At 47.3% G+C, this 16,008-nt stretch overlaps 1 protein-coding gene across 1 annotated transcript in view; it reads right to left on the minus strand.

The window, feature by feature from the left end:
* EEPD1 (endonuclease/exonuclease/phosphatase family domain containing 1) overlaps nucleotides 1-16,008 on the minus strand; it is a 122,959-nt gene that overhangs the window by 83,743 nt on the left and 23,208 nt on the right. The window lies entirely within an intron of this gene.

The following is a 16,008-nucleotide window of genomic DNA, read 5'->3' on the forward strand; positions in this document are numbered from 1 at the left end:
TTTTAATTGCTTGCCTTAAATCATTCTAGTTCCCTTAGATCAATGCAGATATTTTAATTCCATTATGGAGGGAAAGAGAGACAATTATTGGGTCCTTCCAGGAGGCTGCTCCTATTTCACAGGCCATGAGGACATGGTGATGCATTTTTGTTGTCTTTAAATGAAGTTACACAACTCTCTTTGGGTTCCCCATTGAACCCAACAGACTCCGATGAAGCTCAAGAGTTGGTACCCGAGGTTTAGGCCCGGCTTCTCCCTTCCGAGATTCACACTTGGAATTTCAGAATTTCAGGCTACTCCCACTTGGGATAAACCTTCTGGGGCTCAGAGAGCCCATCTGCCCCAAAGCCCTTCCCCAGAGGCCATTATCATCCTTGACTGTATCTCTGAGGAAATAAGATTAGACGTTTGAGGAAGAGAAGGGAGAAAGACACAGGGAAAGAACAAACAAGCAAACAAAAACCAGCAGGGAAGAGAAAGGGCCCAGAGAGGTGTTGCAGTTGGGCCCAGGTGCTCACAGAGTCTTGGTCCTTTGGCCTCTGGGTTCCTGGAGAATGCAGAGCTAGGATCGCAGGCTGCTGGTTTTCTACAAACGCCAAGAAGAAACCAAGCCACCAAGCAAAATAAATACAATTTCTAGAAAGGAAAAAGTGAAGGTGAAATGCACTTCAAGTAGCTATAACGTTACACTCAGTTACGCTTGTTCCAATATTAAATGGTCCCTTTTGTCAGTTGGTAAAGGGATATTCCGATTTATGCCTTTTATGCCAAGGTAAAGGGTTTCTATGGAGCTTAACAGAAACTTGATACAGAACACATGATCCCTGCAAGGCCTAACAACATGCCAAACAAACATACTGCCACTGACACAAAGGGCACGAAGTGAAACATCAAAGCTGCTTAGAAACAATAAACAGATACAGAGGCAGGATTTTCTTCCCCTGACAAGAGCCATCTCCAACTCAGGATGCTCCTATCTTGCCAGTGACCTTCATGGGTGGAGAGGGCAGCATCTTTCTAGGGTGGTGATGTGATGGACCACGGCCCACAGGAGTCAGGGCAAGGGATCTTGATATTGCTACGTCACGTCTGGCACAGGGATGCTTGATGCTAGCATGATCAATGAAATAAAATTCCTTAATCAGACACTGAAATCGGGCCACTCTGCTTCTAATCTATTCCCAAGAGAAGGTTTTGCCCACATGTACCAAGAGGCACATAGGAGGATGTTTGCAGCAGTACTGCTCGTGACCCAAAACTGGAAACAACCTAAATGTCCATCATCAGTAGGATGGATAAGTCGATTGTGGGGCACCCACCACCCACACGGGGAACGGTACAGCAGTGAAACAGACAGATCGCAGCACTGTGCACCCACACGGATGATGTCAGGAGCACGAGGTTGAGCGGCACAAAAAGCAAGCAGCAGAGAAATACACGGTGTGCTGCTCCATTTATATGAAGCTCGATGATGCGTCTGTTTAGGAAGACAAACATAAACGCTCCGGAAAAGCAAAGAAAGGATGAACGATGAGGAATTTTCCAGCAAGTGGTGATTTCTGTGTGGGGCACGCAGAGAGGGAACTTCAAAATACCAGTGTTCGCTTTCTTACGTTGGCTGGCAGGCATATGGGTATGCTGGAATCACTGATGTTTTATATCTCACACATATTTTGCAAAAGTTTCTGCGGTAACTCATTTTACAAAAATATTATTTTTAAAAGCTGCCTGATTACATAAAGGACAGACTCGTAGTTGCCGAGGGTCGGGGCCGGGGGGAGACTGGGAGTCTGGGGTTAGTAGATGCGAACTCTTACTTTTCGAATGGATAACCAACAAAGTCCTACGCTAGAGCACAGGGAACGCTATCCCGTCTCTTGGGATAGACTGTGATGGGGACTGGGTCATTTTGCTGTGGAGCAGAAATTGGCACAACACTATAAATCAACTATACTTCAAAAAAAATTGCCTGATAAGGAGAGAAAACTGCAACCTCATTCCTGTCATAAACTGGAGGGACTGCAAATCTTCAGGGGAAGGAAGAGACGAAGGGTGGTTGTTCCAGACCTTTCTCCTGCCCCCACACAGTCCCTCCCAGGGCACTCCTGACCTGTGAGGATCACTCAAATCAGATGGACTCCAGGTTAAACCCAGTCTGGGGGCTGCTGAGGGTGCATAATCCCTCTTATGCATGTATGTATTTATTTATTTATTGTCTTTTCAGGGCCACACCCAAGGCGCATGGAGGTTCCCAGGCTAGGGGTCACTCAGAGCCGTAGCCATCAGCCTACACCACAGCCATAGCAATGCCAGATCCAAGCCGCGTCTGTGACCTACACCACAGCTCACGGCAATGCTGGATACTTAACCCACCGAGCGAGGCCAGGGATCGAACCTGTGTCCTCATGGATACTAGTCAGGTTCCTTAACCGTCTGAGCCACGACAGGAACTCCCAATCTCTCCTCTTTTTAGAAGTGAGCAAAACACATCAGGGGTTTGGGACAGGCATCAGGAAACTGCAAACCCATGGGCCATGTCCAGCCAGACAGCTGTTTGGGTATAGCCTATAAACTAAGAATGCTTTCCATGTTTTTTAATGGTTGAAAATACTCCCAAATGGGAGTTCCCATTGTGGTTCAGTGGTTAAGGAACCCGATTAGTATCCATGAGGACATGGGTTCAATTCCTGGCCCTACTCAGTGGGTTACTCATCCAGCATTGCCATAAGCTGTGGTATAGGTCGCATATGCGGCTCGGATCTGGTGTTGCTGTGGCTGTGGTGCAGACTGGTAGCTACAGCTCTGATTTGACCCCTGGCCTGGGAACCTCCACATGCTGTGGGTTTGGCCCTCAAAAGACAAAAGACAAAAAAAAAAAAAGAAAGAAAGAAAAATACCCCAAAATGATATTTTGTGATATGAGAAAATTATATGAAATTCAAATGTCAGTGTCCATCAAGTTTCATTGGACCACAACCGTGATTCATTTACCCGTGACTGCTTTTATGCTACCACATGGATAACTATCTAAAGTATTTACTATCTGACCCTTTGCAGAAAAACAATCTCGCTGCCCTTGTTCTAGAGAAAATTAAAAAGAATAAATAAATTAGGTCAGGAATGGAAGAACCCAAGACACACAACAAAATCTGCTTCTTTGCTTATATTTGGCCTTGCTTCCTACGGAATTTCCGGCTATTTGTGAGGATACATAATCAACTGCAGTATCAATTTAAAAAACAAGGAAGAATCTGGCTAGCATGGGGAGACAGGCGCAGAGGGAAAGCCCATCGGGGGTGTGAGACCTCCACAATTAACAGCACTCGAGTACCGACCTGTGCTTGGAGCGGCCTGAGCAGAAAGGTACACCGCTGTGGAAAAAGTCACCTCGTCTGAGGAAAACAAACAAAAACATAACAATGCTTCAGAGCACAGCTGTTCTTGCATCAGGGGTGAGGCTGCTGCACTGACGACAACATCCTAACAACACCGCCACAGAGTAGGATTCAACAGCACAGCAGCACAGCAGGAAGGCTGCAGTTCTGCAGAGGCCTCCATCAGGCAGGGCTACTACGTGGATGTGAGCGGATCGTCTCAAAAAGCGACCATGCTCAGGCTCACCGGGTCTTCATTATCATCTCCCAGGAACACAGCTAGATTGCCTGTTTGCCAAGTACAAAACCTGCGCCAGGCGAGCCAGGTTTTGAACACGATGATCCGTGCGTGCCATCTGCACCTGCTAAGACACTCAGAACGGTCCACAGGCAGCTGCTTGGACTCAGCGAGAACAGTTATGACAGTTGGGCATGTGAGCTGGCTCAGGAGTGGGGGCTTACAAGCAAGGCCTGGCATCCCTCTGGGCCTTCTCTCTGTGGCCTGCCTGGCCCTGTCCACCTAGAAGCCCTGAATCACCTGCACCAGGGCTTTAGGGTTGCCATGGCACCCGCTGTCCATGGAGGAAGGAAGAGGCAAGAGGGCGAAGGTCAGTGTGATGCACTGAACACCCCAAAAGCATCTTCAGAAACAGAGTAGAACTTTAAAAGGGTAAAAAGGTAAGGGATGCTGGATTAAAGGTCAAGGGCGCTGTTTTGGTGCCTGCCTCCTCTGTGTGCCTGCCTCCTGCATCCAAGGGCTGAAAGGAAGGAACCTCATTGCCTCTGCTGTTTGATGGCACAGATGGATCCCAGCTGGGGAGCTGGAGTTGGCTCCTGCCTTGAGAGCTCGGTGGGAACTTAGGGCAAAAGCAGCTGAGATTAGTTTGGTTTCAACAGTTGTCTGAAGGTATCCACAGGGGGACTGGTTTCAGGACCCCCTCAGATAGCAAAACCCGAGGATGTTCAAGTCCGTTATATAAACTGGCTTAGTGTTGGCATAGAACATAGACACATCCTCCTGTATACATTAAATCATCTCTAGATTATAGTAACTGATAACGCCTGAAACAATGTAAATGTTACCTAAACATTTGCCGGCACGCAGCAAATTCAAGTTTTGCTTCTGGGAACTTGCTGGAATTTATTCCTCCAAATATGTTTGATTCAAGGTTGGTTGAATCTGTGGATGTGGAACCCAGAGATACAGAGGGCCAAGTGTAATTACAGGAGAATAATCAGTCCTCTTATGTAAAATTTTATTTGCAGTGATATTAGGCACCTTTTATTTGTATGTAATTTTGAGAGGTGATACACTCACATAGTTCAAAAATTCAAGATGCTCCAACATAAATGAGAGAAACATCTTCTCAGATCCACCTCTTAGAGTAATGACAGTAAAAACAAAAATAAACAAATGGGACTTAATTAAACTTAAAAGTTTCTGCACAGCAAAGGAAACCCTAAACAAAATGAAAAGACAACCCACAGAGTTGGAGAAAATATTTGTAAATGAATCAACTGACAAGGGATTTATCTCCAAAATTTATAAACACCTCCTACCTCTCAATACCAAAAAAACAAACAATCCCATTAAAAAATGGGAAGAAGATCTAAACAGACGATTCTCCAAAGAAGACATATGGATGGCCAAAAAACACATGAAAAGATGTTCAACATCACTCATTATTAGAGAAATGAAAATCAAAACCACGATGAGGTACCACCTTACACCCACCAGAATGGCCATCATCAAAAAGTCTACAAACAATAAATGTTGGAGAGTGTGGAGAAAAAGGAACCCTATTACACTGGTCGGTGGGATTGTAAATTGGTGCAACCACTGTGGAAAACAGTTTGGAGTTTCCTTAGAAAACTAAAATAGAACTACCATCTGATCCAGCAATCCCATTCCTGGGCATCTGTCCAGAGAAAACCATGACTCGAAAAGATACATGTACTCCGATGTTCATTGCAGCACTCTTCTCAATAGCCAAGACATGGAAACAACCTAACTGTCCTTCGACAGAGGAGTGGATCCAGAAGATGTGGTACATATACACAATGGAATAGTACTCAGCCATTAAAAGGAATGAAATACTGGCATTTTTAGCAACATGGATGGACCTAGAAATCATCATGCTGAGTGAAGTCAGCCATACAATGAGATACCAACAACAAATGCTTTCACTGACATGTGGAATCTGAAAAAAGGACAGAATGAACTTCTTTGCAGAACAGATGCTGACTCACAGACTTTGAAAACATTATGGTTTCCAAAGGAGACAGTTTGGGGGGTGAGGGGATGCGCTGGGGTTGTGGGATGGAAATCCTATAAAACTGGATTGTGATGATCATTGTACAATCATAAACATAATAAATTCATTGAGTAAAAAAAAAACAATTAAAAAATTTAAAAAAAATCAAGATGCGATGAAGAGGCCCCACCCTCTGTCCCTGTCCCCCGCACATCCCCCCACCACTGATGACCACTTTATTGGATCACTTTTGTCCACCTGGCTTCTCTTAATGCATTTACAAGTAAATACGAAAACAGAGCCTATTTTTCTCTCCCTTTCTTATACACAAATGTATACAGTGTTCTCTTCCTTATGCTTTCCCCTTAACCACACAGAATGGCCATCTTTCCAGGTGGGCCCTCTCTTTCCTCTGTCACAGCTGCAGAGTGTCCCCCTGTGTGGCTGGACCCCATGTGCTACAGTGGGCACACGGGCTATTTCCAGACTGCTCTCACAGACAACATGCCGTGTGCAACCTTATCCAGACTGCACTCTCTGTGGGCAGGTTTGTTTGTAAGACAAAGTTCGGAAGCTATCAGAGATTTTAATTCCTTCTCCCCTCCCACTATACTGTTTCATAATCATGTTTGTTTTTGTCAATGGTTGTAGTCAACGATGAGAAACACAAGAGATGGAAACTGGGGTAGCAAAAGTCTTGGAATCCTTTTTTTTTCTTGCTGGCAAGGTTAAGAGAAGGAATAATATTCTGCAGGAAGAGTGTCCTGTAGTCCCTGTCCTCCTCCTTCTCAACACAGACAGACAAGGAGCTAAAGAAAGAACAACTGAACATATGGGATATAGAAATAAATGCTCTTTAAAAGTCTATGAAAATGTACGCTTTGAGCCCCACTGCTTGCTGCTCTGCAGTGCAGAGGTCGAAGGCACCAAGAGAAACTCCAGGTATTTCTTTTTTCTTTTTATTTTCTTTTTAGGGCCTCACCTGCAGCATATGGAGGTTCCCTGGCTAGGGGTTGAATCAGAGCTGCAGCTGCCGCCTACACCACAGCCACAGCCATGCCAGATCCAAGCCACATCTGCGACCTATACCACAACTCAAGGCAATGTCAGATCCTTAACCCACTGAGTGAGGCCAGGGATCGAACCTGCATCCTCATGGATACCAGTTGAGTTTGTTACTGCTGAGCCACAACAAGAACTCCTCCAGGTATTCTTAACTCAGTTGTCATCTTTATTTCCTACACCACTGTATTTCCACAGGTACCCACATTTCCCTCCAAAATGAGGAGGTAAGGCTGGGGGCTAGAAGCATGAAGGATCCACAAGATACAGGCCAAACTCAAGGTGCTTCTTACCCTGGCCACTCGCAACTAGCAAATTCAACTCAAAACTTCTTTTTATGCCTTCTATGCCAGGCTGGGTGGCATGTTAGGAGATACTATCTCTCAGCTTGAGAAACTTACAAAAAAGTCAAGCCTGGGATGGGTGGTTCGATTTGATAGCTCCCAAAACACAGAGATGAGTGCAGGACACAAGAGGGGAGCTCTGGTGAGGATGGGCTGCCTGGTCCCCCTGTGCTGCACTGGCTGTGGAACTCCCAAGTATGGAAGGGAACAGAGGCAGCTGGCGACATCAGGGCAGTGGGATGCGGCAATGGAGTGTGGCGGCAAGGGGCAGGGACACAAGATGAAGAGGGCAAATGGACGGAGAACTGCCCACCACCCTGTGGACCCTGCTCAGTGGTCCTCAAACTTCCGCCTGCGCCAGCATCACCAGAGAGCTTGTCAAATGCACAAGCCCCACCCATAGAAGTTTTAAGTGGGAGCAGGAATTCACACCAAAAAAAAGCACTCTGAGTAATTCTGCAGGTCATCCAACCTGACTTTAGGAGGCACTGCTAAAGCCATAGAGGTGTGTGATGACAGGCGTGACGGGCAGGCCTTAACCATCCAGGTCACTCTGGGGCTGGCAAGTTACAAGGAGGTAGGAGGCCAGGCGACCAGTAAGGTGTATGATGCTGCATGAGGTCAGGTACATGATGCTGGGCTGGGGGCATGAGCTTACAGAGCAAAAGGCAGCACTGGGGTAAAACTGACTGGACTTACGACTAATGTCCACTGTCCCAACTGACAGGGATGAGCCTGATCTGCCCAGGGCTGGGGCAGGGAAGGGGTTTTAAGTTGGGATCTGAGGATGAGCTGGCATTAGTGAGATACCCAGGCGGACACATGCAGGCTCCTGCAATCCACGGCCCATGTTCTAAGGTAGGTATATGCCCAAACCTCCTGGGGCTGCTGGGAAAGCCACCGTGGGCAGCTTTGTTTCTCCTGCCTACCTCCCTGGCCTAGGACAAGCTACAGCTGTGCGTGGCAGGCACAGAACCCTCAATATTCCAACAGCAGTGCCAGCAAGGGGCACTGCGGCCCTGGTTTGTGGAAGATGAAAGAAGGGAAGACCCTGCAGCCTTTCTGGACACTTTTCCTCTAACCCTCCATATACTTAGAAGGGGGAACGAGAGGGCGAGCAGAGCAGGAAGGAGAGAAGGAAGACAGAGCTGCTGCCCCATAAGCTTTGCCCTTTCCTATCAACCCCAAGTAGAAAAGGGTGCAATGGGATGTGACACCTGGTAGGGAGGCGACAAAGGGGAACAGGTGGAGAATGACCCCGCAGCACTTCCTCCAGGTGTTACAGAACTGTCTTAAGCATCCTGTGCCTGCCAATGACCAGACTCCTTTGTCTATGAATTTATCTTTGGTGGAAGACAGTCTCCGTGGGGTCTTCCCGATGGGGCCATTTTCAGTACCTGGGTGTCTTAGGCTGGAGTCCCAAGAGGAGCCACTGCTCCCCGGGCTGGGGTGGTGGGGGGAGCAGCATTCTCCATCTGCTGCTCTCAGAGCCAGCAGACGGCTCTGGGGTCACACCCACGCCCAGCTTCCAGGCCAGTGGAGGCGCATCTGGGTGGAGGCGAGGGAGGGAATATCCTCAGAGCCCCGGGGTGACTGTGAAGAAGGGCTGAGCCCCACTGTCAGGGGACGTGAAGCGAAGACACTCCAGGCCCCAGCCCTGGCACTCTTGTCTGTGTGTCTGGTACCTTCAAGAGTTCTACCTACTATTTCCTTGGAGGAAAGCTTCTGCTGACTTTTAAAGTCTGCACACCACTGCATGTCAACATGTTTCTACATCATTATAATTCTGTTCCTAATCTGAAAATAAGACATCACTACCACAACCAACCTTACAGCACTTTCGGTCGTTTTGACCGTGTAGCCTATGCATATACTACTTATTGATAAACGACATTGAAGTACTAATGTACTAGCATGCCCGCTATAAAATATAGTCAAAGAGAAATATTAAAGGGATGAGAAAAAGTCACATAAATGGAAGTTCAGAGAATCGTCAGCCTCCACTAGCCCAGCAGTGCTGGGGTGGGAAAAGCTGAATGCCAGAGTGGGAGGTAAACCACTGAGTCTCTCAGATTAAAACTGGGACACTGCCTGGCTTCAATATATTTAAAATATAGTGTGTGGGAAAAAATAAAGAGGAGCTCCACGGGAAGAAGTTGGTTTGCTGGTTAACAGATGGTTAATGGGTAAGCGCTTTTATTCCTTGCAAAGACGGCATTTCTAATTTAGGGCTTTAAGATCCCAGGAGATGAGATGGAGAAAGAATCTTCCCCTTAGTAAAGTATCGTCAGGCAAAACGCCAGGGCTATAATCTCTTTTCCAGTTGAAGTCAAACCCCTGGACTACAAAAAGGAGTTTTCTCTTGAACAGAAGCCCAAAGAGAGAAAGGGTTCTGGACCGAAGGATTCCTGAGATGAACAGAACACACACTAGGATCCCGTTACTTCCCTGGGGGCAATTAAGCAGGAAGGCAAGTCAGCACTTCAGAGACACAGTGGATCCTCAAGGGCTGCTGACTGCGTGCCAGGCACTGGGCAGGAAGCTGCAAGTAGCAAGGAACAGGAGAGCACGCCCTGCCTCGTGGGGCTCACGGTGGGTACATGAGTAATTACGGAAATTATAAAGTGGGAGGGTTACCGTAATTACTCAGGTACCCACCAGGAGCCCCAAACTGGGGTGCCCAATTGAAAGGGCCTCACCTGGGCTCTGCACAGACAGGATGGGAAATGGGGGCAGGGGGAACTGTCCCAGGCAGAGCCCAGAAGGGACTGGAAGGATTCCTGACTGGTAGGAACATCAAGGGCTGAGAGGTGGCTGGAGAGCTTGAGATAAGACAGGAGACAAAGAAGGGGTGATGCTGTGGGGGGTGGAGAGCGGGGGCTCCCTGTTACCACAAGGAGTGTGGACTCTACGAAAAGCCCCATGGGGACGCACCATAGCAGCATTTTCAGAACGGGAGGTGGTCCATTCAGAAGCCGAGCTCTGACAGCTCTGACTGTGGGGTGTGGAGCAGAGGGGGCGGGAGGCTGTGCAGGAGGCCTGGACCACAGCAAGGCCTCCGACAGAGAGAGAAGAAAATGCCCACAGCCACAAATAATGACGCAGATGATGGGCATGGGGACGATGATCGGGGAACCAGGGGCTGTTGTCCATGCTTTACACTTACTAACTCAATTCCCTGTTCCAACAACCTCTGGGTAGGCCCATCACCCCCTTTCTCTAGGAACAAATGAGGCCCAGGGAGCTTAAATGATTGACCTTAAGTCGGACACTTGTTGAAAGGACCAATAAAGCAAGGAGACATGAGGATGGGATGTCATCTAAAGCACAGAGGCATAAAGCAATGAGTTTGTTTTTTTTTTGGATGCAACCACAGCATGTGGAAGTTCCTGGGCCAGGGATCAAACCTGCCCCACGGCAGTGACAATGCCAGATCTTAACCCCTGCTAGGCCACCATGGAACTCTGAACAAGTCTTTGATCGCTTTAGTGAGGTAAAATTTACATACCACAAAATCCACCAAGTGTACAACTCCATGGCTTTCCATAAATCTATGGTTTCGCAATCACCGCAATCCAGTTTTAGAACACTTCGAGCTTCCCCAACTCCTTGTACCCAATGGCTGTCAATCCCTGGTCCCATTTCCAGCCCCGACCACCGATCTGCTTTTTGTCTCTAAAAATGTATGCAATAACATTTAAAGTCAAAATATACTGAATCATTTTTGGATTTATTAGTTTCCTTCTACTGAAGATAGTTCGAAGTACCTAAGAGCTACTTGAGGAGAATAAGGCAGCTTTATTTTTAGGTTGTACCATTTTATACCATATGCTATTTCCCTCCTACGTCTTTGCTCCTCACTGAAAATGATTTACTCTGCTTTCTGGCATTAGCGGTTTGTTTAGGATCATATTTATAACAGAGTCAAGCACATATCAAGCTCGCATGATGTAAAGTCCAGCAAAATTATCATTTTCTTTTCTTTTGTTTTTTTTAGGGCCACTCCTGCAGCATATGGAAGTTCCCAGGCTAGGGGTCAAATCGGAGCTGCAGCTGCTGGCCTACACCGCAGCCACAGCAATGCCAGATCCAAGCAGTATCTTTGGCCTAAACCACATTTCACGGCAATGCTGGATCCTTAACCCACTGAACAAGGCCAGAGATCGAACCCGTACTCTGGTTCTTAACCCACTGAACCACAATAAGAACTCCTTTTTTTGGGGGGGGGTGCGGCACTCCTGTGGCATATGGAAGTCCCCCAGGCCAAGGATCAAATTCGAGCCACAGCTGTGGCAATACCAGATCTCTAGCCCGTTGTGCCACAGCAGGAACCCCCTACCTTTTTTTTTTTTTTTTTTTTTTTTTTTGCCATTTCTTGGGCCGCTCCCGCAGCATAAGGAGGTTCCCAAGCTAGGGGTCTAATCAGAGCTGTAGCTGCCAGCCTACGCCAGAGCCGCAGCAATGCGGGATCCGAGCCGCATCTTTGACCTACACCACAGCTCACAGCAACGCCAGATCGATAACCCACTGAGCAAGGGCAGGGATCGAACCCGAAACCTCATTGTCCCTAGTCGGATTCATTAACCACCGCGCCACGACGGGAACTCCCCCCCTTACCTTTTTAACTGAAGATGTTTGTCTGTGCACACAAAAAATAATGCTTTATTTCAACTAATCTTTCACTTTTAAGGAGGTTATATTATAACAACCCTTACAGAAATACAAATGCTAATACTTGAGTGTCCCAACCCTGCTAGTTCACAACCGTAACAGTGGTACATCCCAGCAGCAGAATGGAAATGATTTTTCCATTCTGTAATTTGAATAAATTTTATTCAAATAGCCATTGCATAAGAGAACTTGCTGTATTGACTGGGCTCCCATGAGACCCCATTTTCCTACCGTTAAACAAGCCCCAAGGACAGGTAACCCTACCTCTTCTCTCCTTCCTTCCAATTTCCGCTCCGTTCTGGGCTGTGAGAGTCGGGGATCTTCTCCAGACCCTTTCTGAAATGACTGACCATCAAGCAAGTGCACTGGCCTCCCCGATAAGGCCTTGCTGGGCCTTCCTGGGGGGCCTTTGTGAGCTTCCCTGCCCTTCCTGCAGCCTCAACCCCGCTCAGCCCGGGCTCGCCCTCATCCCCAGGGAGGTGGGTCTCCTTTGCTCAGAGTCCCAGCGAGCGGCACAGGTGCAGAGGGGTCCAAGGGCCTCACCTCCTCAGTCATAGCTTCCACTCTGCAGACCCCCCACCTGCTCCATCCACGCCACCCACACCGAGGCTGAAACTATACACGCCCCCCAGCCCTCGGGCTGCAAGAAGTCACCCACGCTGCTTCAACCTCACGGGGATGGGGTGGGCCCCCTCTCAGCCCCTCTGGCTTCTCTCCTTCCCTGTCTGTAGGGTCCAGCACTTCCACTGAAGCCAAAGAAAAGCTGCCTGGCCAGGCCGTGGCCCCTGCAGCGGTCACACCGACCTCAGTGCCTCCCTTACAAACGGCTCCAGAGCACTGGCACTATATTAACCTGAGGGAGCCTGCCTCCAGGGACACTGATTTGGCACTATCTGGAGACAGTTCTGGTTGCCATACCAGGGGCAAGGGGTGCTGCAGGCATCTAATGAGTAGAGGCCAGGGATGGTGATAATATCCTACAGGCCAGCCCTCACAGTTTTCTGCCTCAAAAAAGTGAAGAGAATGGGAATCTATGATAACTTCAAAATGAAATTTTTTTAAAATTCAAAATTGCCAAGGTTGAGAGACTCTGCTCTAAAACAAACCCTTCTCCTTCTTCTCTTTCTCCTTCTTTTTCTTCCTCTTTTTATAGCTGCACCTGCAGCATACGGAAGTTCCATATGGAGGTTCCCAGGCTAGGTGTCAACTTGGAGCTACAGCTGCCGGCCTACACCACAGCTATAGCAACGCCAGATCCAAGCCGCATCTGTGACCTATGGCCATCCTTGACCCACTGAGTGAGGCCAACATGCATTCTCACCGATACTAGTCGGGCTCTCAACCCACTGAGCCACAACGGGAACTCCTAAAACACCCCCTTCTTTACATGTAAGGGCAAATTTCAGCCCTAACAGATCAGTCAACTGCTACATTTAAAAAATCTTACAAGTGGATTTGTGTGTTGAAGACGAGCTCTGAGAGAGACACGGAACAAATGTCCTGGATCCAGGCTTTCACACTTGGGCTGAGTCCGGACACGAGCTAGGTTTGTGGGCATTCACCTGGTGAGCGAAGGCAAAGAGAAGGCCAGGGTCTTAGAGAAAATGGGCAGCACATGAAGGGCTCTGAAAATACCAACCACGAAGAACCAGCAGCAAACACTGCCCCATTTGCCCAGTGGCTGTGGGCAGAGAACAGAGCCTGAGTAACACGGGCAGAGGGGTAGGGTGTGATGCTGGCTCAGAAAATGCCCAGGACAGTGGATTTCAACTGGGTTTTGTGTAGTGGAGGCCTTTCTTGGACCCCTCACCCAGAGCGGATCCCCTTTTATTGGCTTTGTGTGTTGCGATTCCACATGAGACTACATAAAAAAAAAAAAAAAAAAAACCCAAACAAACAAAACGAAACAAAACAAAACAAAAACCACTTCCTTGGCAAATAGTTTTAAAATCTCTGCTCCAGGGGCTATACATCAAGGTGCATTAGTTAAGATTCTTCGTTGCAAGGAACAGAAACCAACACTGGCTGAGTTAAGCAGAAAAGTACTTCATTAAAAGGATGTTAAGGAGCTGGGGCTGGACGATCAGGAGCAAAAGGCCAACATGACCCCCAGAACTAGGGTAATAAGGACCCCAGCTTCACAGTGCCAAACCCTTGACATAGCAGCCTGTGCACCTAATGCCATTAGCCACACTGTCTCTGCCATCTCAGGGACACGATCCTGTGCAAACTGTCCCTGTGGCCAGAATGAGATCTTTTTTTTTTTTTTTTAATTGTAACAATTTTTATTTTTCTCTGCTTCTTTGTATAAACTCCCTATAAACTGTCTGAAGTTTAGACGAATGTATTTAAATATTTCTTTTTCTTTTTTTTTTTTCAAACTAAAGGATAATTGATTTATATCGTATTCTTTTCAGGCATACAACAGACAGCCTCAGATTTTTACAGAGTCTCTTCATAGCTCCTGAGCTGTTAGTGCCACTGGCTTCCAACTCAGAAATTAGAATGGACACACTGAGCAGCAGAGCCCAGGCCAGAGCTGCAAGGGATGCTGGGTAAAGAGGCCTTTGCATTTGCAGGTTCCCCCAACAGTGGTGCACTCGGCTTACAAGGAGGGAGTCTTACAAGGAGGGAAATTTTCCACGCACAGAAGGGGCGGGTTGGGAGGGATCTAAAACACCGACGGTGCAATACAAGGGCCCTGGGTCCTTGAGAAAGCAAAATGCACTGACAAGAGGAACAAAAGAGCCCAAGACTTATTTTCATTTTTTGCATGTTTTAAATATTTCCTATCAAAATTAATGGTCCCTACTGGAATACCAAAAACACATGCCACAGCTTGGCCTATGTAAAAGACCAAGGTCATGGGGGCAGCCACCAGGCCATGTGGAGACCTGGTTAATGGAAAAGGAAGTTCTAATTTTCACCTGGGTTGCTTTTAGGTGAAATCAGATCTTGGGTACCACTGGGCTTCGCTGAAACTAACCACAGAGGAGAACCTACAAATAATTAGTTAGACGGCGGTGGACATCCAACCGCATACAGGTCCTCCCAACTCTACCTACTCTCTGAGAAAGTGGAAGCAGCAACTAACACTAAAGATAAAGATCTATTTTAAAAGAATGAAATATTTATAACACACATACCCAGACACTCTGTGGGTGGAGGCGGGTGCAGACATATATATGTCTGTGGTCAGACACACAGGAATCCATGGACACGTGAGAAGCAAAAGAGACACGCAAAAATGAGACTCAATAAAGGATGCTTGAGCTATAAAAGATAATTCTAAGGTCTTTGATCTCCAATTTGACATGCAATGAAGTCTGACTCACTGCGAGAGTTGTTCTGCACAAAGAAAATTAATTTTAAGATTTAAACATTTATAATTTATGGTCACTACCTTTTTTTTTTTTTTTTTCCTGGGTTGGTTTCAGGCCAGTGGCTGTGCTTTGGTTCTTCTACAGAAAGGCCTGCTCATATTTGTATACCCACTCATACAAGAAGGGCAATCTGAAGTTTAAGGCCCGAGAAGTGATTTATGCTTGAAAAATCTGAACCGTGGAGGAAGGCAAAATGAACTACAATTATTTGAGGTGAGAATATAAGGTGGAAGGAGGCGGGACTGAGGTCTCCAAACGTACAGGGAGAGCCTTGGAGAGGTTCTGACTGACTGGTTTTTAACTGCTGGGAGGAAAGACCTAGAAACCCAGGTCTAAATTGCAAATAAGGGGTGTACGGGACGTAGAAAGGGTTTCATGGTAATAAGGACAGTTAAACACTGGAAGGAATAACAGAGCAAAACCGTGGAACTTCATTCTCTGGGAATCAGAAATACGGAATCAAAGCATCTAAGCTTGGAGACGGTTTTAAGATGGCAGAATAGAAGGACTGGAGCTCAACTTCTCTCCTAAAAACAACAAAATTCACAACTAAAGACTGAGCAATCTCCACCCAAATGGACCAGAAACCCATACCCTACTCCAGAAGAAAAAGAGGAGGCCACATCCACAGGTAGGAGGGGTGATTTCGTGATATAAACCACCCCATACCTCCCGGGTGGGAAGCCCCACAGCCTGGAAACTAACTGGTTCCCAGAGACTCACCTACAGGAGAGAGAGTTCTGAGCTGCACATCAAACCCTCATGTGCTGGGATCTGGCACTGTGAGAAAGAGCCCCTGGAGCATCTGGCATTGAAGGCCAGCGGGGCTTGTGTGCAGGAGCTCCACAGGACTGGGGGAAACGGAGATGCCATTCTTAAAAGGTGCACCCAGACTTTCACGTGCACTAGGTCCCAGGGC

The sequence above is a fragment of the Sus scrofa genome, chromosome 18, assembly GCF_054392235.1.
Source record: "Sus scrofa isolate SSC_HxYL_T2T_F1_AM1 chromosome 18, Sscrofa_HxYL_maternal_Yorkshire_Landrace_v2.0, whole genome shotgun sequence".
In the NCBI taxonomy this organism is placed as follows: Eukaryota; Metazoa; Chordata; class Mammalia; order Artiodactyla; family Suidae; genus Sus; species Sus scrofa.